This window comes from Pholcus phalangioides, unplaced genomic scaffold (assembly GCF_987345545.1).
Source record: "Pholcus phalangioides strain wild (caught in Gottingen) unplaced genomic scaffold, Ppha-v1.0 ptg000024l_1, whole genome shotgun sequence".
NCBI lineage: Eukaryota > Metazoa > Arthropoda > Arachnida > Araneae > Pholcidae > Pholcus > Pholcus phalangioides.
This window is the reverse complement of record NW_028301616.1, coordinates 15,705,648-15,733,025: the sequence shown is the minus strand read 5'-3', so window position 1 is coordinate 15,733,025 and position 27,378 is coordinate 15,705,648. Positions and strand designations below refer to the sequence as shown.

At 38.5% G+C, this 27,378-nt stretch overlaps 1 long non-coding RNA gene across 1 annotated transcript in view; it reads right to left on the bottom strand.

Annotated features, from left to right (window-relative positions):
- Window positions 1-7,737: 7,737 nt before the first annotated feature.
- Window positions 7,738-27,378, bottom strand: part of LOC149068840 (uncharacterized) — a 57,384-nt gene continuing 37,743 nt past the window's right edge. Inside the window, exons 2-3 of the long non-coding RNA XR_016195160.1 lie at window positions 11,113-11,270; window positions 7,738-10,609 (exon numbers count right to left, since the gene is read on the bottom strand). This is a non-coding gene — a long non-coding RNA (uncharacterized LOC149068840). The remainder of the gene's footprint in view (window positions 10,610-11,112; window positions 11,271-27,378) is intronic.

Below are 27,378 nucleotides of genomic sequence, written 5' to 3'. Positions count from 1 at the left end.
GATGAAGTAGTGAGACTGTTGATGCGGGCAATAAATCCCGCCCAGAAAAATCTTAATGGGAATGTGGTCACTACCATAAAGGTCTGACCCAGTAGACCAGGTTATATTGCTAAATAGATTAGGGCTACAGAGACACAGGTCAATAAAAGAATTCCTCTCAGCAGAGAAGTAAGTGGGGCTGGATGGAATAATGAGGGCAATATTATTCAGATTGAGCCAGTCATAAATTTTATTGCCAGAGGAGGAAGTTTCTCGAGACATCCAGGCTGGATGGTGAGCATTAAAGTCACCTGCCAGAATAAAAGAACCTCCCATTTTTCCTTTTATGATATTGAGGTAAGAAGTGGAGAAGGAAGATGAAGGAGGTCTGTAACAGTTTGTAATATATATAATTTTGTCATTAAAATAGACAGAGATGACGAGAGCTTCAAACTCGTCGTTGCAATATTGGAATTCCAGTTTTGAAGGAATGTGTTTCTTGATAGCAGTGAGAAGACCTCTTTTATTTGAAGAATTGTCTTGACGATAAATATGGCAACCAGGCAGGAAAAAATTTTTCATTGGATTCAAATGCGATTCTTGAATGAGAATGATGTCAGACTGTTCAAGCAAAAATTGTTTCACAGAAGAGATTTTGTTTTTTATACCCCTGGCATTCCATTGTGTGATAGAAAGACCAGATGGGCTATTAAGTCTATTGATTGAAGTGTTGAATGAAAAAAAAAAAATTGTGAAAGGACAAACAAAAAGCCAGGAGAGAACTTATCCCCTAAGATACACTAAAATTACTTTTTTTTTCTTCACTTTTTCTTTCCCGGACGTGAAGAACGGGAAGAGGACCTTTGATTTTGTGATGGGATGAGGTCAACTTGCTCAATTTCACTCGAATCGATGATCTTTCTTTTGCCGCCAGATTCTTGAGTAATTTTTGCTGGTGGTGAAGAAAAGGGTTGTAACAATGCTTTGATTTCATTTATCAATGCTTCCCTAAAAGCACGAAGTTCACTTTGAAGAGTGGAAGTAATCTGAGTGTTTTCAGGAGGAGCACTTTTGGATGTAATCGTGGCATATGATTCTGTGTTAATAGATCGTCGTGCCACAGCGATAGAGACGTGGCGCTCTGCTTTGATCTGTAAAACTTTACATTCTGTATTGTATTGGACACACGATTTATCCAGCGCTGAGTGAGAGCCTTTGCAATTGATACAGGTGAGTGTACTAGCTGTACACACTGATACATGGTGCTGCTCCCCACATTTGTCACAAAATTGGGCCCTTGCTGGGCAATATTTTGCAATATGTGTGAATTTGAAGCATAGTTTACATTGTCGCGGTCTATCAATGAAAAGAGAAATCTTCTGGCGAAGGAACCAAAGCTTTATGTCCTCAGGTAAATGTGTTCCCAGCTTTGTTACTAACACAGTGGAGGTAGGAACTCCTTGCTTGATAAAACGCCAGAGCTCAAGAGGGATTATATTATTCCCTTGGATTTCTTCTGCTAATTCATTCACAGGGATGTCTGATTCTATGTTTCTGACGAGGAATCTCGTGGAACAGTTTTCCAGTAGGAATTTAGTAGAAACTTTAGTTCCAAAAAGTTGGTTGATCATGAGTGCCTCCAGTGTTGACTTCGCTGTTGATATTGTTAGAATGAGGCACTTTCCAGAGCGAGTAAATTTCACCTCTGAGATATCTTTGCTTTTCCTGATGTAGGTGTTTAGCGCCTTCTGCAGGGCACGAGGCTTCGAAGCTGGGATAATTTGCGGGGAAATCACCATCACTTGGAATGATGAACAGCCCAGAGCGGCCGCTTGAATGGCTTTTTGACCATCTGACATGGTAGAAGTGAATACATTATGTTCGTCAGATTTTTTCTCAGAACCACTTACTTCCATTTTCTCGTGAGACAGAGACTGTGTAATGTTATCCGATGAAGTCGATGCAATAATCTTCATACTGTCAGTTTCAGAAAGACTTGTCATGTCCGAGGTTAGGCTTAAGCGCGCCACCCCTGGGGCGTGCTATTTAATTCTCGCCACTGCAAGAGGGGAAAAAAAAAGAGAAAACCACAGACAAAACTATTCCGGAACAAAAAATAAAAAACCTGACGAACTTGTCAGCAAAAGAAAGAGATGCAAAAGGACAAAAAATTGAAAATATTGGACACAAGAACAAAACACAACCAACCGCAGGTCGACCACGTTCTCATCAAAAAACTTAAAACATCGCCACGTGCGCGTTCTGTTTGTTTATAATAATACAGTGAGTAAGACTTTGAAACGACTGTCTTCAACAGTGTTTTCCTAGAAACAGCAGTTCTTTTGTTGAACTTGAAAAATCCAACCAGCAAGCCTTATTGGTAGGGTGACCATACGTCCCGTATTTCCCGGGACAGTCCCGGTAATTTCTGTTTTTTTGGCTGTCCCGACTTTTTAGCAAAAGTGTCCCGGTTTTTCCCGTATTTTGCACGAAGCCTACTTGAATTTTTATTCTTTATTAAAGTCAAAGATTGAAATTATTTTCAACTTATAAATTATATTATGATAACTACAACTATAAATGAGTATATGAATCTCCCACATTTGTCTTAATGAAATTTTTTTTTTTCGTGGAATTCATTTTAATCCACTGCAATTAGCAGTAATGCTGCATTTCCTGCCATTGTGATTCCTCCATTATTTCAACAATATTTGGCGACTTTGTTCGGTTTTGGCGTCATTTTTGGCAATAATTGGCGATGTCCCGTATTTGGAATCCCAATGTCCCGTATTTCTCTCGAGGAAATATGGTCAGCCTACTTATTGGTTACATTCAAGCGAATGCAACCAATAAGCTTATAGGGGTGCATTAGTGTGACGTTACAACCGGCAGCACTGATTCCAAATGCAGTGGAACTTCAGTTAACGAACAAAAATTTTGAACAGATTTTGACTCGGTCAACAAGCGATGGTTGGCATTACGAGCCAAAATTTTGCGGTTTTTTTAAATCTATTTTCCCGTCATCACACGGGGCTGATGTGTTTTTTTTGCTTTCGCCCACACACGTGTTATGGGATTTTGGGTAATATTCTCCCCTACGGTCTCTGGTAAGTGTGTCTCAGTCGAAAATTTAACACACGAGCGAGTGTGAATATTTATGATACGAAACTTGATGTAACATTATAGCAGCGATACGTATGTGCACCTGAAGATTTTTTTTAAATTCTGCTTTGAAATAACTGTGGTTGTTTTGCATTATTGCACGTGATTTTAAGGGGGCGCTAACTCATGAACAAGAGCCACTACTTGTGGAAGATATTTTGTGCTTTGGGAAGACCATGGACTGGAGGTGCATGAGGATGGCATTCAAGAACTAGTGATGAAAGATTTCTAGAAGTTGACGGTAGATGAAAATTATGTATCTCTTTTGCACGCACCAGTAAGGGTTCATGTACGGTATCTCGTCTGAGGAAGAGGAAGTAATGGAGGAGTCCCTCACATAGAATGATATTAGAGAGATGTGTAGAATGCGTTAAAATCTATGCAAAACTCTGTAGAAAAGAACCACCCAAATAAAGCTGTAGCAATGTGCAATCTCTCCAACGAACACTGCAATTTACCATTTCCCAGAAATCTTAGAAAAGAGGCAAAAACAAGTGTCATTGGATTAAGGTTCTTTTTGAAAGTCACGCAAAAAGAATATGTATTATATGAATAAGTCTGTAAATATCGTCCCAAACGATAGTCCTCCTCTCTCTCTCTCTCTCGTCGTTTAGAATAAGTGAATTTGTAAACATTATCGTATTGTACGTTTATTTATGGTGTTGTTTATATTACGTATATTATGTACAATTATTAATGTGTTTTGTTATTGATTGAATGCTGTATTTGTTAGTCATTTTTATGTGAATGACTATTGTGGAACGAATTATCCGATTTTCCATTATTTCCTACAGGGAAGTTTGATTCGCATAACGAGCTATTCGAATAACGAGCACGTTGGCGGAACGAGTTAAGCCTCGTTAACCGAAGTTCCACTGTATAGCCTCTGGAATATAGCGCCTAAATTTCGAATAAACATGAGCTGGGCGAGATTATAAAGGAAAACACCATGAGGCTTTTTGGATCACGTGATATTTCTCTTTAGAACAGCGACTCAAACTTTTGTGACTCACGGAGTCTTTTTTGGTAAAGGATTTCTATGACGGAGCCCTGTAGGCCTATTTTTTTGATATATTCATCAAATTTACTGGTTTATTTCTATTATTCAAAAGTATTTATAATTATTTTTTTCAAATTTACTGTTTTTATTTATTTTCTTCGAGAGGCTGCGGAGCCTCTGGAGAGTGCAAATGGAGCTCCAAGGGCACTCCGCGGAGCACCGGTTGAGAGCCGCTACTTTAGAGACATACAAACCGTTGACAAGGTAAGCAATATGGCGACTCATGAAAGACACAAATTTAAAATAAATAAACGTTGAAATGAATCGTTTTTTTTTCTTTTTGATGTGCACTAGATATTTCGAAAATTTTCTTGAAGTTATCGATCTACCTGTTTTTGCTTCAAAAAATGCTTGATTAAAGCTACTGAATTTCTTCAATGAAATTTATGGGCCCATAATTAATTTCAAAGCATCCTAAACTATATGGATTGATGCAGTTGAATATTATAAGACAATACGGAGACATTCATTTTTTAATTTTCGTGCTTGAGAAAACATAAATAAAAAGTTAAAGTCAATATTATAGCATGAATATTCAACTCAAAAGTATATATAGGTCTGGCTAATTATTTTATGTTTAACTAGCTGTAACTCGCGTCTTCGTTCTGCTACAATTTCCCACGTATAACATTCGCACCATGTTGGGGGTTAAATTTTCACAAATCTTGTCGTGGAGTGATTCTCTCTATTTTGTATTATAAAATACAATACTCACCAAATTTCATATTTGGGTCTGATGTTTGGAGTTGACGATAATTGCGCCATATAACCTTTGAAACCCCCCCCCCTCCCACATGAACCCCGTAGATGTTTAATTTTAAACCATTTTTTTAGTGAAAGCCTCTACATTACAAAATAAAACTACTGACCAAATTTCATAATTATAGCTTCAGCGGTTTTGGCTCAGCATGATTTTACTATACAACCTTTGAATCCTCTTGTGAACACCCCCCCCCCCTTAAGGGTCGAATTTAAAAAATCGCCTTCTTAGGTTGTTTTTACGTCATCAAATAAAACTAATGGCCAAATTTTATAATTAGAGCTGCCAACGTTCGAGTTACCGAAGTTCAAGGGCGAGAGTTCGGAGGTTGGCTGAGCTTGAAGAAAATCTTCGAAGGTTTCATCGGGAACAGCCCAAATTTATCAGATGTCCAGAAGTTCCAGTATCTGAACACGGGCAGCTCTTACCTGCCGCCCCTAAAGGCGACCCGGGGGGGGGGTGATAGGGCTTCAGTCTAGGGGTCGATCGAGATATACATGATTTTTTCTCACAAGAAATCCGCGCACCATTGTTTACCGTGCAAAATGTTTGTGACCATACGTCCCACTTTTGAAATAGATTTTGAATGGTAACATAATTTTACATCAAAAATCGTAAAAAAAACGCTTTTTGATCCAAAATTATTTTACCATTCTTAATAATGCCAGATAACTAAATCCTCAAAACAGCACTTGTTTGGGTGAGCCATCATCACTTGCCTAGTAAAGATGATGTATATAACGAGGTTATTTTTATTAAGAAATTTATCTCAAATTTTTTTTGGTACGCCCAGGACCGGACAAGTGAGATGCCGAATTTTCCTTTGCTTTTATTTCACCGTTCTAGAAAAAATAAAACTAACAAAAATGCACATGTTCCCTTTTTTTTAATGAAGTACAAGGCGGCTCTCAAGCCATGCAACCCATTGCGGCCGTGCGGGACGCCGCTATATCAGAGGTCAATGGGTGAAAAAAGTTTCGTTAGCAAAAAAAAATCGAAGAAAATTATTTCTGTCCGCTGTGAAAAGGAGTGCCAAATTCGAGATGAAAAAACTTTCCAAAAAATTTTTTTTTCGTTCTTTCAAGTTTTTTATTAGGAATTTGTGGAATAAGTTGGGAGGCAGGGGCATGGTCCCCACAAGGGCAGGACTGATAGGACTCCAGCCCGGGGACTCTATTTTCTCTTTCGTATCATTTTTCTTTTTCACACAAAAATTAACTGAAATTTTTAAAATTTTTGGAGTATTAATGAAAGTCTACGCTGCCACCCTTAAAAATATGCCGCCCCGGTGCACCGCACCCTCGCTTAAGCCGCCCCTGTACCTAGAAGTAGCGCTCGAGTGGCGTGGTGGTAAGATGCTCGTCTACCACCGTGAAGGTTGCTGTCACGGTCCTAGGTTCGAATATATAGATGTAGGATATAGATAAGGTATTTTCCCAAACGAACTTGAGCGACCACCAATAGACAGTACTTTGATTTCCAACCCATCTCATTAATGGCAGTAAATTGCAATGTAGCGATATGGTCAGAGTTGGTGTTTGGTGAAGTAGTATCTGAAAGCAGCCCTGAAAGGCGAGATTAGTGTCAGGATTCGCGATAACGAGCTATTCTCAAGCGTGGGATTCTCTGAAGTCGAGGTATGACAACAAGCATGAATTCGCGTATGCTCAGTGCTCCAAGATCTTCCAGCTGAAACAAGTGAATGAGAAATATCTTGGAGGCTGCTGGACACGGCGAACGAGGTGATTCGAAATCTACTGTGCTTGGGACTTGAAGCAAGTGGTCTCTCGAATGTACTGTTGGTGTACTTTCTAAAACAAAAATTAGATGATAATCTAATCAAGTAGTAGGAACTAAGTCAAGAGTATCCCGAGTATGATGAATTCATAGCTTTCCTTGAAAAACAGGATGGGTGTCTAAAGGCAATTCTAGATTTGCTCTTTCCTGTGCTACTCGTAAACAAACAAATGTGTTGTGTATAGTGTGTAAAAAAAGATCATAAGCTCAGCGATTGTAACAAATTTAAATCTATAACATTCAATGAAAAGTGGATTTTCGTAAAGTTAAATAAGCTATGTTTCAATTGCTTGACAAATATCACTCAGCTGCAAATAGTTTGTTTACAACCCGCTGCCAGTGTCGTAAAGGGAAACACCATACTCTTTTGCATGAATTCAAGGTGCAGACTCCTGTCGTATATTTATTTATATATTTTTTTTTATAAATGATTGAAAATACATATTGCATGTGTCTATCTTAATGAAAAATAAAGGATATTACATAGTTGAATTGGTCTCAATTTTCTTTTGGTATTCAATCGATATTTTTTTGGTCAAATCAACAGAAATGGAGTTCTGTTGAATTATAAGTACAAACTCGTCTATTCGAGTGCTAAATTCTTTACTAATTCGACCTCTTTTTCTATAACATTAAGGAAAAAAATATAATAGCAACGCGGAGGATGTATAACATATCAGTGTTACAGTGTGTGTTGCTCGTTCGTGGTGCTACTCGAAAACGATCTTACAGGAAAGACTGGATTCGAGGACGGATCGCGATGACGTCACGAATCTCGGGATGAGGCTTTCTGCTTTAGAGGGTGTTGCCGGAAGTCAGCTGCCCAAGATCGTTTGTAGAGTAACATTCTCTTCTTTCTGTGCAATGGGATCAGTCTTACGAATACCAATGACTGCGCATGACCTATTTGTCGCTTCTAGTATCTTCCAGTAGACGACCAGCGTAATGCTTCCGCAATATCATAATGAGGCAAATTTTTGGTAAACAATATTTATTAAGAGTTAGATTATATATTGTTTTCAACAATTTCAAAAATTGACAATGAAAATCATAATAACAATAACAACGTGACTGTCTTGCCTAATCATGTCTCACGTAACTAAAATTTCAAAATCTATAATTAGAGAATAACTAAATATCGTTCATACCACTCTCAACTCAAATAAAAAAAACAACACAAAACAGAGAGAAGCCAAATTTCTGATTACTCACGTGGTCAGAGGGTTAAAAACAAATCAATAATAACGTATTAATAACCCAACAAATAACAAAATTCATTCATAACTTTGTCATTAAATAAATACTACATTGCCATATTACAGCTTATATAAATATAATTCAATTCTAAACACAGCCTTCAATTAAAAAAATATTAAATTAGCTTTTAAAAAACAGTTTGGGGAGGAGGAACAAGTTTTACATGACGTAATATATGCTTCTATTTTAGAGACACAATCTTTGAAGTTACTCTGAAACAATCAGAATGCTCCTCAAAAAAAGAACTAATATCACAATTTGCATATCGTGCATTCAGATAATATCTAATTTCATCTGGAGCTGCAAGTAGAAACGTATTCAAATCATCGACAGACACAGCGAATCCCAAATTACGAAGAATCCTCTGAAAAAATTCGATGCACTTTTGATCCAATGTAGAGCGAGAATGCACGGACCTTTCTTTTTCAATAGAGCTTTTTGAGGGACTTTGAAACAAATTATCTTGAACTTGAGGTTCCCTCTCCGTGTAATCAAAGTTATTGGAGAAATAATTAGTTTGGCACTTTGGTGATCTGACTTCACTATGATTTGAAGAATATGTTTTATCCGCTAAGACGCTTAACACAGAAGGATTTGAACTGCTTTCACTAGAGTCAAAAAAACTATTTGTATCACTGTGAGATTGGCTTTTATTTGATATTCCGTCAGAATTATTGTTTTGTGAGCAGCTGACATTTACACAGTCCTCCATTGAAATTTTAGACCGTTCTTCTAATACCAAACTAAATTTTGAGGTGCAAGGCTGTTCAAGTGGTGTTGAAGTAGAAGAAAGAAACAGATTTGTTTGAGTAGGACTATAACTATTGCATGGGGATAAAGGTGCATCCCCTGTCTTTTGCTCTTTAATTTCATTGCTGACACGTGTACTCACTGGTTTTGTGAATGACTCATCAATCAAGCAAATGACATTATCAGACATTATCTCGAAGCGATCTGATCTAGCTCCTAGAATGCTAAGTAGATTCTTTTCAGATACTTCTTCCATCAATACTGCAAAGTACTGACTGGTTCTTTTAACTGAACTGTGTAACTTTTCTACACCCAAATTTTTCTTTTTTTTAAACAAAATTTCTACACATCTTTTGATAAGAATATTTTTGAAAAAATTTTCTTTCACAATGCTCATAAATACTTCAGAAGAGACAGGATATTGAATGGAACTGAAGAGATCATCGGCATCATGTTTAGAATCTTTCGCATCAACACTCAGCCGAGGGCTAACTCTTACCTTTTGCAATGGTAGAGGATTTTCTGCAGATATTCCACGTGCTTTCAAAGATCCAGCATCACTGATTTTTCTTACGACCGGGACAACATACTTTTTAACCATACGAAAGGAATTTTCATGTTTTATAAAAAACTTACGCTCTTGTGGTTTTGTGTAACCTTCGAAAAATAGCAATAGATGGGGAAAAGATTTAAAAGACATTTGCAACAGCTTAGTGAAAAGCATTTTCGTAAAGCCCAACTGATAAGCAAGAATTTCAACAATTTTATCTTCAGAAAAATCATGTCGTTGAATTTCTTGAAAATCAGAAGATTTTATTGAAGGTACATAAAATTTCGAACCTTTTTCGGGATCAGTGCCATCAAAGACATATAAACCGCGATCCAGCAAAAAATATTCTGGCCATAACAAAAAAAAACTTTTTATATGTGTAGGCCTACTTGTTACAGTATGACGGTGAAAATAATTTGCGACTTCAAGTGAAGAGTTTTTTAACACTTTCACTAAATTCAAGTAATGAATTCCGTCATTTTGCTTGAGTAAAGATGAAAAATATTCTATCACTTGTCGTTCAGCTTTTTCAGGAGTCATCAAAAAGCCAGTAGTGCCAATGTAAAAATATTTTGGATTTTTTTTAAAATACCAAAAAATATCTCTATTTTGGAGACCAACTAAAACATTATAAACTGATGGTTCAACTTCCTTCAACCTGTCCACCAAAGACATGATTTGCAATGATTCACACTTCGATTTTTCCATTATTCTTTCAAGTTCATTTTTCAATAGTTTTCTTAGCTTCCCACGATGTGCTTTTATTTTAAGAGTGTCAAATTTATACATGAACAATGCCCGAACATCCCCTTTATTAGATATTCTGAAATGAAAATTGTCTTGGAAAAACTTTACAGGATTTCCTGATTGCAAATATGCTAGAAAAAAAGATGTATCTGAGCAACTGTTTATAAGACAATCAGCAATAGATGAATTCAGGAGTGGGCCAACACTGTGAAGAAAAACACTCATTGTGATAGCCACTCTCACATCAGTCGACTCAAGATCGAAAAAAACAGCATCACTTTCATTAACTGCAGATACATACATACCATCAGTGCAAAACAACACAGGATAACATCTAGTGAAAGAAATTATTTCCTCAGACGTTTTACTCATAAGATATTGCACAGTTTCATTACACATTGACAGCGAAATCCTAATCAACTCAGAAAAGTGAATACTCCCACAGTGATATAGCACAGTAGACAGAAGATTGATGACATTTTCTTCTGAGTTAGTGACCACAAAGTTGACGGGACAGCTCTCTTGGCTCATCCTCTCAAGACTTTTCCTGAAATTTGAATATATATTGACATTTTTTAAGAATAAAAATTGATGTAAAAACTTGGAATACTGTTTTCAAAGTCCAGCACTGACCGAGTTTTCACTTCAGGCCTATGCGTGCTGTATATAGTACTTTTTTTAAATTAAAATTAAGGGAAACTCCTACTAATAGGGAACAAAACCTCCAGAGTGGTTCAATATTCTCCTGCAGGCTAAAATGAAATCAGCTATGAATTACTGTCAAATTACTGTGAAATAGACAATGGTTGAAAAACATGCATTGGATTCACACACACACACACACACACACACACACACACACACACACACACACATTGAACTACAAATCCCCTTTTTATCTTTTGAAAAAAGGGAGATTTTTCCTTATCATTAAAAAAAAAAGCAAACAATTATTTGCGTTATTCATAATTTTTCAAGGATAAAAATGAATGGAGACGAAAATATCTGCAATCAGAGCATTATTCAACAAAAATGGAAATTAATCATTACTTGTGAGGCCCGTGAGAAATCTGACCAGGAGCCAGATAAGGATCCCAGCTTAGGGGCTCTGCTGCAGGATGTCGGGGCAGGGCGGCAACTGGAAACGAACATCTACTCTGTTGCCCGGAGCAAGTATACATCAGTAGCCCGCTGACGAAAAGGCTTACCTATTCAACAGAATTTATAGAAATGCGGAAAGAGAAAAGAGAAAACCTCAATTAAAAAAAATGTATTTCAGAATTTATGATAATTTCAAATTACATTTAGAAATCATATCAGAAATAACGAGAGAGAGAGAGCTAATTTCAGAAACAATGAGAACTAATCTCACAACTAATGAGAACTAGTCTCACAACTAATGAGAACTAGTCTCACAACTAATGAGAAACAATTTCACTGCTATTGAGAGAACCAATTTTACAATAATTTCAGAATAATTCCCTTTTCAGCTAACATGTCCTCATTGTTAATTTTGTTCTTTTTGTTGTTGTAATAAACATGAAGTTAAGTTTCTCTTGAGTGTCTTCATTGCTGAGACGATCGTCTTAATTGGTGACCCGAACAACCGAATTTCCCTGATGATTGAGTCAACTATCAGGAAACCTGGTATGCTGTGAGGTCCTGTTGAAATTCAGTGGATGTTATCCGGCAGCTTCGAAGAGCTTACTGCGGTTCCTTGTGATGTTGCGGAAATTCCTTGAATGTTAAGCATGTGAAGGAGTTCCAAATCCCAAGGTGAGATTCAATTTTCGTATCGGCCTTCTGCTGTGCAACATGATATTTTATACTATATTTTATCGATATATTTTGCGTTTTACTCTTATACACATTTATTTAGTGTATTATTGCAATATATATACTTTTTTCTCCTTCTCGACATTATGCCTCTAACTGAAGACCAGGCATCGAGCGCTGAGCCCAAACAATCTCTCGATGTCGATAAAATTTCGATCAGATTGCCGAATTTTTGGACTGAAAATCCAACCCTTTATTTTGCTCAAGTTGAGGCAAGCTTTTGCTCATCGGGTATTACAGCCGAAGCAACTAAATATTGTGCATTGGTAACTGCCTTGGATCAGCAAAACGATCGGTGATCGCCGATTTAATTCGGAATCCTGATCGAGTGAAACCTTGTCTGATTGTTAAAGAGAGGTTGATAAAAGAGTTCAGTGTGTTTGTGAAGGCCGGCGAATTCAGTCATTATTGAAAGATCTCACTATGGGAGATTCAAAGCCCTCGGTTTTTCTCCGAAGGATGAGGGAATTAGCGGGAGTCGAATTTTCGGATATAGGCTTGAAATATATTTGGCTATCCCATTTACCGACATCAGTACAGTCGATTCTAAGTACTATCGACAAAGATTTGTCAGATCTGGCTGATGTCGCTGACAACATTTTTGATATCAAGGAAACAGTTATTTTCCGGATATTTTTGCTGAGGGGAACTCGGAAGAAAAGTCATCTATCTCACTGTAAAGTTTTTGATGTTGCAAATTTTGATGCCCAATATTGTGGCTCTGTCAAACATGCCAACTTGCATGCTAGTAGCTCAGTTCCTTCTGATTTGCATGAAATGGTTGCTGTATTGCAAACTAAGGTCGTGAATTGAAAAATACGACAGTCATTAAAATCGAAAATTGATAAATTATGCAAATCCAAATTTCGCTCAACTTCCTGTGGACGATCATCCTCTCGGAGATCCGTTGATTTGAGTTCTTTCACAGATTCAGAGAACAACCTCAAATATGTTGGTATCATAAAAAGTTTGCGGAAAAGGCTGAAAAATGTATCAAACCATGTTCTTATGATTTAAACTGATATGCCCCGATTCGGATATGGTGGAACCGAACCAAAATGGGTTCATTAGCCACCGCTTGTTTGTAACCGATCGAGTTACAAAGTTGAAATTTTTGTTAGATAGTGGTTCTGATGTAAGCCTCTTGCCGAGAAGTTATCAAGGCTGTCGACTGCTTTCAAACTGTGCTTTGATGGCAGCAAATGGTACCAGCATAAAAACTTATGGTTCTAAATTACTTTTTATTGATATTGGTTTGAGAAGAAAATTCGATTTTACATTCATTATTGCTGATGTTTCTAAAGCCATACTTGGTGCAGATTTTTTGAAAAAATATGGACTTTTGGTTGGTATTAAAAATCGTCACAAATAATTGATCCATTAACTTCTTGTAAACGCCAAGGTCAGTATTTGTTATCTTCAGTATAAAGTGTAAAAACTGTTTTAGGTAACAGTAAATATCATGAATTGTGTGTTAAACGAATTTTCCGAAGTAACCCAAGTAAAGTCGTATACAGTAAAAGTTAAGCACGATACAGTCCATCATATTGTCACGGTTGGACCTCCCGTTTTTTGTAAAGTTAGGCGTTTGAGCCCAGCCCAACTTAAAGTTGCCAAAGATGAGTTTGCTTTTATGCTTGACCACGGCATCTGCAGACCATCGAATAGCCCATACGCAAGTGCACTTCATATGGTGCCCAAAAGTAACTGTGACTGGAGGCCAACTGGCGACTACAGAGCTTTAAACGCTAGGACACGTCCTGATAAATATCCTTTACCAAATTTACAGGATTTTACTCAAAATTTATCAGGCTGTAAAATTTTCAGAAACTGGATCTGGTACGAGCTTTCAATCAGATACCTGTAAATGAACCAGACATAGAAAAAACGGCTATTTTAACACCGTTTGGTTTATTTGAATTTTTATATTTATCATATGGTTTATGTAATGAATGAAGTTTTATTTAGTCATGATTTTGTTTTTATGTGCCTGGATGATAAATTGGTCGCTCGCCAGCCAAAATGAAACAGAACATATGAATCATTTAAAATTAGTTTTTCAGAGATTGCAAAAACATGGTTTAACAATTAATGTATCAAAATGTAAATTTGGAGTATCAGAAGTTTCATTTTTAGGTCATGTAATAGATGCTAATGGGTGTAGGCCGTTGCCTGATAAGATTGACGTAATTGTAAATTACCCACAACCACGCTCTTTAAAAGAATTGCGTAGATTTTTGGGGTGTGAAAATTATTACCGCCGATTTGTACTATACTCAGCTGAACTTCATGCACCGTTAAATGATTTATTGTGTGGTGGGAAAAAAATGATAACAAACCTATAACATGGCTGCTGAGCTAGTGATTGCTTTTGAAAAATGTAAAGATGATATTGTAAATGTAACGCAATTGGCCCATCCGGAGCTACACTGTGAATTAGCTTTGTTTACAAATGCTAGCGGCATAGCAGTAGCTGGTACTTTGCATAAAGTCACTAAAATGGGTTTCGTACCTTTGTAATTTTTTTCTAAGAAACTCAATAATGCTCAGTATAAATATTCTGCTTTTGATAAAGAATTACTTGCAATATATTTATCAATTATTCATTTTAGGTATATGTTAACATATACCTTTCCGTAAAAAATTTCTTCCTTCTAATTAGAAGGAAGAAATTTTTGTGTGTACACTGATCAAAAATCATTGACGTATGCGTTTGGCCAGAATTTCGAAAAATGTTCACCCAGACGCTTGCGTCATCTTGAGTTTATTTCTTAATTCACTACTGACGTGCGTCATCTATCTGGTTGTGAAAATCTGGTGGCAGATGCATTGTCAAGGATTGAAAGTATTGAATTTCCTGTAAATATTGATTTTGAAAATTTTGTGGCACAGCAGCGGGCTGATCCTGAATTCAATTCTCTCCTAAAACTATTCTAGTCAATCTAATTTTAATTTGAAACTTGTAGATTTACCTAATTTTAGTGAATCAGTTTATTGTGATATTTCTAGTAAATTTGTACGTCTATTTGTGCCTGAAGTATTAAGAAAAAATATTTTTCTTTTTGTTCATAATTTAGCGCATGTTGGTACAAGATCAACATTAAGGCAAATAACAAGTAAATATGTTTGGCCTTGTGTTAGGAAAAACGTGGCTGAATGGTGCCGGACTTGTATTGCTTGTCAAAAGGCTAAAGTCCACAGGCATACCGTTGCACCATTGGGGCAAATACCAGTGCCGAATGGTAGATTTCAGCACGTTCATTTAGATTTAATTGGTCCTCTACCGACCATTTTAAATTTTCGATATTGTCTGACATTAATTGATAGATACACAAGATGGGTCGAAGTAGTACCAGTGATGGATGCCACAGCAGAAACTGTTTCCAGGGCGTTCCTCTATCACTGGGTAGCTAGGTTTGGTGCTCCTATTCGTATTTCTTGTGATCAAGGAACTCAGTTTATGTCATTCACATTCCCAAAATTGTTAAAAATGTTAGATATTGACATCTGCCGTACAGCCGCATACAATCCTAAAGCTAATGGCTCAGGGACGTTGGAACATATCTGCTGGTGTTGCTAAAGCAATATCAATCACCATTTGAACATAGCTAAAATATTGCACTTAAAGCACTTTTTTTTTAATTAAAATTTTTGAAGACATATCCTTAGGACTCTTTCCGTGTGAGGAGTTGCATAGCTGTAGCTCTTTTTGTTTGCATGTCATTTCAGGTCCAAGGGACTTTCCCATACACCCTATATATCCATGGGCGGAGATACACCCCCCCCCCCCCCAGCGTCAAAGGTGGAGTCGACTGATCTAATGTATATATGTATATATATATATGAGCTGGCATCATTATCATCGTGCCCCCCAGCAATAATGACCTTGCCCCCCCCCCATACTTCCAAGTCAATCTCCGCCTATGTGTATATCCATTAAGCATGAGAATAAAATGAGCATCATAGAATCTGAATACCACAACGATAGTCACAGCAATAGACTTGAGACAGTACGTTTCATCGCTGATTTCAGACGGATCTCAACCCTTTGAGTGGCATTGACTAGATATCTCACCGCCTTATTTTAGCATTGGCAAGCCCAAATATTTTGTAAAGTTAATCCCTCTCTCAGTAGAACACTTTCCCAATCTATTCCAATGGTTCACAAACTTTTGTCAACTACGGCTCCCGTGCCTAATTCATGATTCGTCAGCGGCTCTTCGGGATAGATTAATAGATATTTTTTTCCCGTATAAAAGAACTTCTTCAAAGCATAAACAAATCAATATCTCAAGCTCGCCACGGCACCCCACACAAAGGTTGGCGATGCCCCTAGAAACAGCGACGCGCACTTTGAAAAAGTTTATCTATACCTATTACTTTTCATTACTTTGTATACTCATTTACTGCTGAAAATCATAAGGAAGCTTATTGCTATTATGCCGTGTAAAGGGTTAAAAGGCATCTATCAATAGTCTCATCGATGTAGTTAAAAAGTACAAAAAAAAAAAGTCGCTGAGAAAATAAAACTTGTTAAATAAAACAAAAAATAATAATAAATGCAATGATTTCATAGCTTTGTTATCTGAAGTCTGTACCGCAAAAAAAATATATCGTACTACAGAATCGTTTATTCCTGTGCTATTATCAAAATTAAAATTCAAAGCTCAACATAAGTTTAAATAAACAAATACAGACATAGAAACATGTATTAAAAAAAAACCACATCCTAGTGAAATAAGATGCTGTATATTGAGATTCAAAGACGAAGGAGAAATGGTTAGACGTTTGTTTTTCCTTTTTTCACGACTTCTGGCAGTGTGAGGGAGAATTTGCGAAGGAAAAAAAAATATACATAAATATGACTTCAAATAAAAAGAAAAGATACACGACGTTTTAATTATCACCATGAAGTTATCGTCTAAAACAGTGTTTCTCAACCGCCGGGACGCTATATTCATTACTTTTCATTTTTCAAGCATTTCCACGAATAACTAATTGGTTTATTTCCCTATTATGGTACATATTATTTTAATTTCTCAGTCTAAAAATCATACAAGGGGAAAGATGAAAAACCCTCCTAGAGTTCCAGAACAAAGGCTGCCAGCCGCAATTCTAAATTACAAGAATTTGGAGGATCCCTCTTTCCCTTATCGCACTGAAAATCCTTCGTTTTGTTGCAAGGCCTCAAGGAAGGGAAACATGTCTTTGGTCCTCTCGTCCCCCCTCGAAACTAGCATTTTTAATTGTGTTTTTTTTTTCTTTTCGTATTTTTGAGTCACTGAGCTATAAGTAACTATAAGTAACTCTACTTATAGCTCAGTGTTTTGAGTATCCGTCTTCTTGAGATCCAAACAACACAGCAGGGGTGGGAAATGTTTTTCCATACTCTCCGTCCCTTTTCCCCGAAAATACCCTACTGCTTCAGGGCGCTCTGTTGACAACCAGATGACCCTGTTGTTTGCGTGTTCACAGTTTGCCATTGTCGGCACCATAGAAAATGACCTGAAGATTAATGAATGAATGCCATGAGAAAACTCGGTATCCCACGTTCCTTGGAGACTAGAAAAACATCTGAGCTACTCGCCAAGCTGCATAACTTCGAAGGGGAATAAGCTTCTTTTTTTCCTCGGAACCAAACATTCTATAGGGAAAGGAAAGAATCGTTTTGCAGACCCATTCAACACATGCGTTCAATTAACAATATTGAAGATGTCGATCTTTTTTTACTCAGCGAAAAGAGAGCCGCTGATAGCATACAATTAGTATGCGGCTAAAATTCTTTGGCTTTTTCCTTGAATAGATATACAACGCTCTTTGACTTAAACGGTTTGGGAACCACTGCCTTATACAAGGATGTTGTGAAGTTTTGACATTTGAATAGATATACAGTATACCTACCACATGAGGGGGGAAAAATCGTTTCTGCTGCACAGCAATACGGATTCCTATGCTGGGCCACAACTAGATGCTTGGTCACCCGGGCAAGCGCGCTTTTTGACGCCTCCTTGTAATGTTGAAGGCGAGGTTTCAGAATGAAATTTGCGCCCCTTCGGGATCTAGCGCACGGGGCACGAAACCCGTCTGCTCCCCCCACCCCCTAATTGCAGCCCTGGCTGGACTTCCTATAGTGTGCAATTTTTTTCCCGCTTAATGTCTGTCGGATCACCAGCTGCATCTAGAGAATTGAACCATTCCTCGCGGTTCGTGTAAGATTGAACTATTTATGTCAGATAGTAGTAATCACAAATTGGCTCTATTGGAATAATGAAACACTTCTATGTGAGCAAAAAAAAAAAAAAAAAAAAATGCTTGAGATTTGTTTTTTTCAAAGTTCAAAGGATTGCAGTGACATATTGATGAACTAGATTCTACCCCACGTAAGTTATCTTATCTCTCTCTCTCTATCCATATATATATATTTTTTTAATTTTTTTTCTTTCTTTTGTGTACAGTGTAGAGCCTCAATATATATTCTTATATGTATTATTATTATTACTTTACTTTGTACATTGGCTCTCTCTTAACAAGCACGCTCTGGTCACGTGAAAGAATCTCAGTACATTCTGTACTGAAACACGAGACGATCACGTGACCGGATGCCCCTTCGGAGGGTCCGAAGGGCCATGTGTGTGAGAACATCAGTTCAGCTCCAGCTCTCACACGAGATGCACCAACGTCGTCTTTCTCTTTCTTAATATATGTACCATGTAAATAATATCTTCTATATAGCATCATAATTAAAGATAATGTATCTACAACTACGTCTCATTCATATGGAGTCAGATGCAATTGCACTACCGTCACCACCTAGCATTTAGTATTTCAGCATTGGTGACCACAGACGTTTAAACGCAAATAATGATGCCTTCTGAATATTCTTCAAAAGACGCCATTACGGTGAGAGCAGCAGCAGAGAATTTTTCTCCCAGCAACAGTGGACCACGGAGCATCCTCCCTCGTAAGGTCACTTCCGCTTGACCTCTTGGCTCTCTTCTCTCTCAAGTAACAGGATGATCGCAGCAGAAGGGAACAATACCGTTCCCCAAGTTTCCAGTGTCGCTCTCCGCCTTCCCCCATTTTGGAAGACAAACGTTTCTCTCTGGGTGAAGCAATGCGAGCAAGCTTTCCTCCTCAGCCGCATTACAAGTGATGATACCAAATTCGCCGCTCTCGTCGCTAATATCGACTCAGAAACATTACATGCGGTTGCCGATATTGTCGTCAATCCTCCTGAGACCGGGAAATTCCAGGCTCTTTCGGACCGGCTGATACAGGAGTTTGCCGAAACTGAATCTGCTAAAATCAAGAAGTTGCTCACAGAAATTCAACTCGGAGATGATAAACCATCACAGCTGCTACGAAAAATGCGCCAACTCTCGGGATCTGGACTAACCGATGATTTCTTAAAGACATTGTGGCTGCAACGTCTTCCCACTCAAATCCAAACTGTCCTCTCAATATCGAGTGATGGACTGGATAAACTCGCGGAACTGGCTGACAAAATCGCGGAAATAAGCCAAAATACATCCGTTTGTGCTGTTTCTCCACCGCCGGATCAAGATGACTTGCGTGCACAAATCGCAATGCTCACCAAAAAATTGAATGAACTTTCCTCTCAACAACGTGGACGTTCACCACATCGCGGACGAAACAACTTCTTCAACAGGCGTTCCAGTTCCAGAAACAGGAAAAATTCCTCCGGAATGTGCTACTACCATCATCGCTTCGGTAAAAATGCTCGGCGCTGTACTACACCGTGCAACTTCAGCGCACCAAAAAACGAAGGAGCTCCGTCATAGCTGGCATGGCGAACATGAGCTCAGAGACCAGCAGGTTGTTCATCCATGATCGTAAAACGGGAATAAAATATCTCGTTGACACGGGCAGTGAAATTAGTGTCGTTCCGCCGTCAGCGATTGCTTCCACAACTCCCTGCTCTACATTTCGTCTCTACGCAGCAAACCAGACGTCAATACCGGCCTACGGTACCAAGAATATTGTCCTAGATCTGGGTTTGCGACAAAATTTTCCATGGACATTCGTCGTCGCCAAGGTTTCGTGCCCTATCATCGGAGCAGATTTTCTGCGCAATTTCAATCTCATGGTAGATTTGAAAAAGCGTCGTCTCATTAGCTCTAGCACATCACTTCATTCCCTGGGATCAGTGCATCAAACGGTTCATCTCTCAATTTCCACAGTGGGCCCATCTCAGTACGAGAAAATTCTTTCTGAATTCCCAGACATCACAAATCCGTGCTTAATAGGCGAACCTGCATCACACGACACAGTTCACCACATAGTGACTAAAGGTCCTCCAATATGTTCTCGACCGAGACGGCTTCACCCTCAACATTTTGAGAAAGTGAAGACGGAATTCGATTTTTTGTTACAACAAGGAATAATTCGTCCTTCAAAAAGTTCATGGTCTTCACCATTGCATATTGTTCCGAAGTCGGAAACATCTATACGACCAGTGGGAGATTATCGAAAATTAAATTCCGTCACAGAATTCGATTCCTATCCCATCCCATACCTAAGTGATTTCAGCAATGCACTTCATGGTAAGTCAATTTTTTCAAAATTAGATATTTTCAAAGCGTATCATCAGATCCCTATTTTTGAACCTGATATTCCTAAAACAGCGGTGACAACACCATGGGGTCTGTTCGAATATACAAGGCTTTGTTTTGGCTTAGTAAATGCGCCTCAAACATTTATGCGTTTCATGCACGAGGTGTTAAGAGGTTTATCTTTCTGTTATGCATATTTAGATGATATCCTCGTATATTCATCATCTGTTGAAGAGCACGAAAATCACCTGAGGCAAATATTTGAGCGTTTACACAAGTATGGCTTAAAACTTAATATTTCTAAATGTGTATTAGGTGTAGATAATTTGGAATTTTTAGGTCATTTAATCACTCCTCTTGGCATTAAACCATTACCTAGCAAAGTGCAAGTAATATTAGATTTCAAGAGACCTGACACAATTTCTGAGTTGAGAAAATTTCTTGGTCTCATAAATTTCTATAGAAGGTTCATAAAACATGCTGCTGAGTCACAAATACTCTTACACGATTTTCTAAAGGGCTCCCGCCGTAAAAAAGATAATCGTAAAATTGAATGGACCGATTCTGCACTCGCAGCATTCAATCAATGCAAAGAGCAACTAGCTAGTGTCACTCTATTAGCTCATCCTTCCACATCTGCAAAGCTTGCACTTCATGTTGATGCATCTGATTTTTCAATTGGTGGTGCATTACACCAGGTAGTGGACAATTCTTTGCAACCGCTAGGATTTTTCTCTCGCAGACTCACTCCTGCGGAAACACGCTATAGCGCATATGACAGAGAACTATTGGCTGGATATTCTTCTATCAAATATTTTCGACACATGCTCGAAGCACGTCAGTTCACTCTATTTACAGATCAAAAACCTTTGGTCTATGCTTTTCGGCAGAAGCATGACAAATGCTCGCCTCGCCAAACCAGACATTTGGATTTCATTTCCCAATTCACGAGTGATATTTGTCATATTCCTGGCTCAGAAAACATAGCAGCCGATATAATGTCCCGCATATGTGCTATTTCAATGCCAAGCCCAATTAATTACAATGAAATCGCTGAAGCTCAAGCAACAGATGATGAATTATCAAAATTGATGGGTGATTCAAATTGTGGCTTACAATTGAAAAAAATTAAATTTCCCGAATCTGACATAGATTTAATTTGTGATATCTCCACTGGAAGTGCGCGTCCTTACATTCCTGTGCAGTATAGGAAAACGGTGTTTGATCACGTTCATAACTTAGCGCACCCAGGCATCAGAAGAACGATCCACCAAATCCGTTCTCGCTTTGTTTGGCCTGGTATCAATAAGGAAATAACAAAATGGGTAAAAACTTGCATGGCTTGTCAAAAAAGTAAAATTCACAGACATGTCAAATCTCCTTTGAAAGAATTTCCTATGCCATCTGCAAGATTTGACCACATTCATCTGGACATAGTGGGTCCATTAACTCCATCAAATGGTTATTCTTACTGTTTGACCATGATCGATCGTTTTTCCCGCTGGCCAGAAGCACAACCAATAAAAGACATCACAGCTCCAACTGTAGCGGAAGCCTTTTATAACTGTTGGGTATCCCGTTATGGTGCTCCATCAGTTATAACAACTGATCAAGGTCGACAATTTGAGTCCCACCTTTTCCGCTCTCTCCTACAACTTCTAGGCACCGAACGAGCTAGAACTACCGCTTTCCATCCTCAAGCGAATGGTTTGATTGAGGAATTTCATCGACCACTAAAAACGGCCATTAAATGCCATAACACCGAACGTTGGACCGAAGTATTACCAACTATACTTCTGGGCTACCGAGCCGCTCTAAAAGCCGACCTGCAGTGTACGCCAGCCGAACTCGTGTTTGGTGCACCCTTGCGTCTTCCCGGCCAATTTTTCGACTCAACGAATGTCAATATTGACCCTTGTGACTACGTAAATAAGTTACGGAGCCACATGCAGCAGCTCCGTCCAACGCCAACAAAACATCATGGAAAACGTGCTACATTTGTGTATCCAGAACTGATGAATGCTACTCGCGTATTACTACGTCGTGATAGTGTCCGTCGACCCCTCCAGAGACCGTATGATGGTCCCTTTCTTGTCATTAACAAAAATGAAAAAGTGTTCAAACTTGACATCAATGGCAAAACAGTTTCGGTTTCCATCGACCGCTTAAAACCAGCATTCTCCCTCTCGGAAGATACAACGCCGCTGGTGGCGAAAACGCAAACTAACGACTCTACGTCAGAGAACTCGACCACGAAATCGAAACCACCAGTGACCACACGATCTGGACGTCGAGTCCGGTTCACGGATTTTTATCGTGTCCAACATTGACACTGGGGAGGGGGTACTGTAGAGCCTCAATATATATTCTTATATGTATTATTATTATTACTTTACTTTGTACATTGGCTCTCTCTTAACAAGCACGCTCTGGTCACGTGAAAGAATCTCAGTACATTCTGTACTGAAACACGAGACGATCACGTGACCGGATGCCCCTTCGGAGGGCCATGTGTGTGAGAACATCAGTTCAGCTCCAGCTCTCACACGAGATGCACCAACGTCGTCTTTCTCTTTCTTAATATATGTACCATGTAAATAATATCTTCTATATAGCATCATAATTAAAGATAATGTATCTACAACTACGTCTCATTCATATGGAGTCAGATGCAATTGCACTACCGTCACCACCTAGCATTTAGTATTTCAGCAACAGTATAAATACAGTATACTATACAGAATACTTTTCTACAGTATAAATAACTGTAGAAAAACTATCCGCTGTCGTTTAAACTGGGAATGAAAATGTTGACAATAACTTTTAAGTTCAACTCTTAAATTCCGTAAAATTGTTGTGCAGATGTCGACGCCCGATTTCCGTATGGTCAAGTTCGGCATTTGACCCCACAAGGGTAGGGCCAACATGGGAATAGGCCTGGGACAATTACCATAATTTTTTGGGGTTTTTTCAAGCTGTAAATTCACTACACAAGAGCCCGAGAAAAGTTTTGCTTGGGGGGAGGGCGGGGGTAGATGCGGATTAAAGTCAATTGAGGCACCGGACGCAAAAGTAAATACTAGACCCCTTAAATTAGAAAAAACTGTAACGTTTTGGTTTTACGTGGCCCAGGGTGTGCGCCTGCCCTTAAATCCGTTTCGGGCCGCCAAAAATCCCAGCCAACGGGATGTGAGGGCATAGCCCAGCCAAAAAAATTTTTAAACAGATATTCACTGACAAACGGTTGAGGCTGTCAAAGAGAAATGAGGAAAAGTGATTTCCGCTGTGAAAGTGAGAGCCGCTCTTAGGAATGTTCGACAGGAGCGGTCGCAATGGGCACCGTGCTTTGTGGGCCACCGTACTCACGGTAAACTATTTGAGGCTGCCATGAATTCTGAAATTACTTCTTGCATTAATTCTGAAGTTTCATCAATTCTGGAATTATTTCTTTCAACAATTCTGAAAAATTTTTCCCCCTGTAAATTCTGAATTGGTGCAGGAATTATTTCTTTCAATTATTTTTGATTCATCAAGTCCAAAATTTTTTATCAGTTTCAGGATTTTCTTTTCTTTCATTAGTTTAAAATTGCTTTCAGTGATGAATTTTCGCCAGTTTTTGTATTAATCTATTGAATTGTGTATTTAACATTTTATGTGTATGGATATTTCACAGCATTCTCTCTCTTTTGCATATTTTGAAATAATAGATGCCGATTACCGATTCCTCAGGGGCGTAGCCAGAATTTCTTTCGGGGGGGGGGGGGGGAGAACCAAAGTGATAGAACCAGACCCCCCAAGTCCCCCCCCCCCCACTACGCCCTTGCGATTCCTACCCCCGATATATAAAATTGGGCAAATATTTTTCGTGTCCGAAACTATTGAGACGCACCGGGCCCCTTATTAGGTAAGGGGTCATTCAAGTATTACGTCAGCATCGATGGGGGAGGGGGTTCCCGATTTGCTGACTTTTGATGATAGGGGGGGGGAGGGGGTTTGGATGATGCTTATGTCATCAACCAACCTTTATGAACATATGGAATATTTTTAATGGTATCTTACTCGGTCCGTCAAAAACGAAAAAAACCTTTGGATATATTGTGGGCGCCTGAACTAACATTCTCCCCTAATGATAAATTCCTTACAGAGCCTCTTCAGCGATCTCTAAATGTTTCACGGGTCCTTCAAGTGCTCAGGAAATGTGTCCGGGCTGCTTAAGTGCTCTGGAACTGTGCAACGCATCACTCAAGTGATCCGTAATTATGCCTTGGACATGGCCCCCATATCCTGAAACAGGGCCCCTAGGCTGGGATCTTTCACGGGCCCCTTTATGATAGATTTATAGCGTGAAAAACAAAAAAAAAAGATGAAAATCATCCCGGGCCCCAGGGCTGGAGGTTTGACAGCCCACCCCTTGTGTGGGGCCATGGCCACGGATCACTTAAATAATCTGGCTATGTTCCGCAGGTAACTTGAGTGATATAGAACCGCACTGGGGGCCGCTTAAGTGCTCTAAAATTGTACCACATGTCACGCAAGGGATCTCTAAATGTGCCGCGGATTGTTTAAGTGTTCTAGAACTGTGTCGCGAGTTACTTAAGTGGTCTTTGAATGTGCGACGGGCTTACTTCAGTGATCTGAAAATGTGCCACAAGCTTACTTCAGTGATCTGAAAATGTGCCATGGGCCACTTAAATGCTCTGGAATTGTGCCACGGGCTGTTTAAGCGATCTGTAAATGTGCCGCTTAGTTCATTTTCACAAAATTGGGTTGGGGGGCAAGCCACATCAGATAACCTTCAGGTCCACATTTGGTCCGGGGTTTACCATATATGGCTTAAAGTGTGGGTCGCAATGAATTTCTCAAATTTTGAATTCTTACCCTTCAAATAGCATTGAAATTAACAGAAATCGATTATAATAACATATAAAGGTATTTTCTTTTGAAATTAAAATTTATAATTTCACACACAGGTGTTTCAACCTGGGTCTCTCAATAAGGGAAGGTTCATATGGCCTTTTATGTTCCGTGACTTATTTTATGACTTTCCTGTTCTGTTCAATATATACAGGGTATATATAGCTAACAGCACACACACCACAAATTACTGGCAGACTGTTGATCTTGGAGGCATACTGCAAATTGGAAAATGTATCCAAATATCGTGTAGACCTTAGATAACTAATTCATTCATATTGCAAGGGGGTGTCATAGTTATTAAAATAAAAAAAATATATAACTTTTTATACAGACACCTTGCGCTCAAAAACCCCATTAGAAAGTTGTCTCCCAGTCTCTCACGAGGTCAACAAAAAAATTCTAAGTTTCCAAGTGCAATATTTGCTGAGATATTTCAATTTCAAAAACGGAGAAAAGTTGGGGGAAAAACAAGATAAATTGGGGTTAAACGCATTTTACTCCCATTTAACATTTGATTTTGAATTCAAATATCTCAGTGAATATTGACTTAGACTCTGCAAGATAGCTGCAGGAAAGTTAGCCTCAGGATTTGAATACTTGAATGTTCTGACCATTTCAACAATCGTGCACATATCGCATTTATTGCCTCCATTCTGTTGAGGTGTGTATGGAGTTGCCAGTCTTTGGATGGTTCCTCTAGATTTAAGGATTGCACGGAAATCTTCATTGTCAAACTTGGCATCATTACTATAAGGAATTCTTTTACTGAATGTCCTATTGTATTAGCATGCACAAGTATATATTCCAACACAACTTTGACTTATGATTTCTCTAGCCATAGCAAAACTTTGCGAAGCTGTCTTTAAACACCACCAGATGCCGTTTCCTTAGGAAAGATTCCTCGAATGGACCACAAACATCAGCTTAAATAAGTTCTGGCTTAGAAAGTTTTCATTCCGATTCCAAATGATAAGTGGTGCGTTTTGCCATAAACCCATGGCTAACACAATTCTTTGCGAGCTCACGATAATGCCAAATTCTTTCTATTATGGTGTTTGTATTGGTGGGTATTGCAGGACACGATAACCTCTGTGATCACTATAACTGACAATGACTCAAAAAGAAACTAAATATACTGTTGAAAGTTATATGCATGCATCTTTTAATATTGAATTCTACTCCAAATGGCTTGTATCTGACTACAAATACGTCTATCTCTCATGGCGTAATTTTAGTAATGAGCTGTCTACTGCCTCCTTGTTATATATATATATATATACTCGTTACTTAATATATCAAAAGAATTAAACAGAAACTTCCAGAAAAGGAATCGAGTCGATTAGAATTTAAAGCTTTACATTTACTTCATGAATAGGACATGTGCGTTGTGAAAAAAAGGAATTATTTGACTCCTTTGGTTACATAAATCAATATATATATATACAACACACATAAATCAATATATATATATAAATAAAAGAACAAAAGATTACAACGATACCCATCTTTCCGATGTGCCTTTCACTACTTCATTACAATTCCCACACCACAAGCACGGAAATCGAAGTCCTGCTCAAGTATTAATTTGCTACATCTTAACACCGACATACTCATAAAAAAATTACCCCGAGAGAAACGAAACTCACAGGGTAGCGCTCCTAGAGCGGGACTTTGAGCCAATCAGCATGTTGGATGAGATCTACGTCACGGAAAGTTTCCAAGAACTTAGACCACCCGACCCCTTCAAAGTGAAAGTGGACCTCGTCCATCTAAGGAAGGTCCGAGGGGGCCATGATGCGGGCAAACTTCCGTTCTCACGATCCGTAGGATAATTCCTCTTCACAGCCGAGAGAAAAAAGAAAAACAACACTTACACTTTATGTACAATATAGCCATCTAAAACCATAATATAATTTACATAAAGTATGTTATGACTTCGATCATAATATCCTTTCTGGGCAAAATTGGTTCAATAGCTGCCTTGAATAAA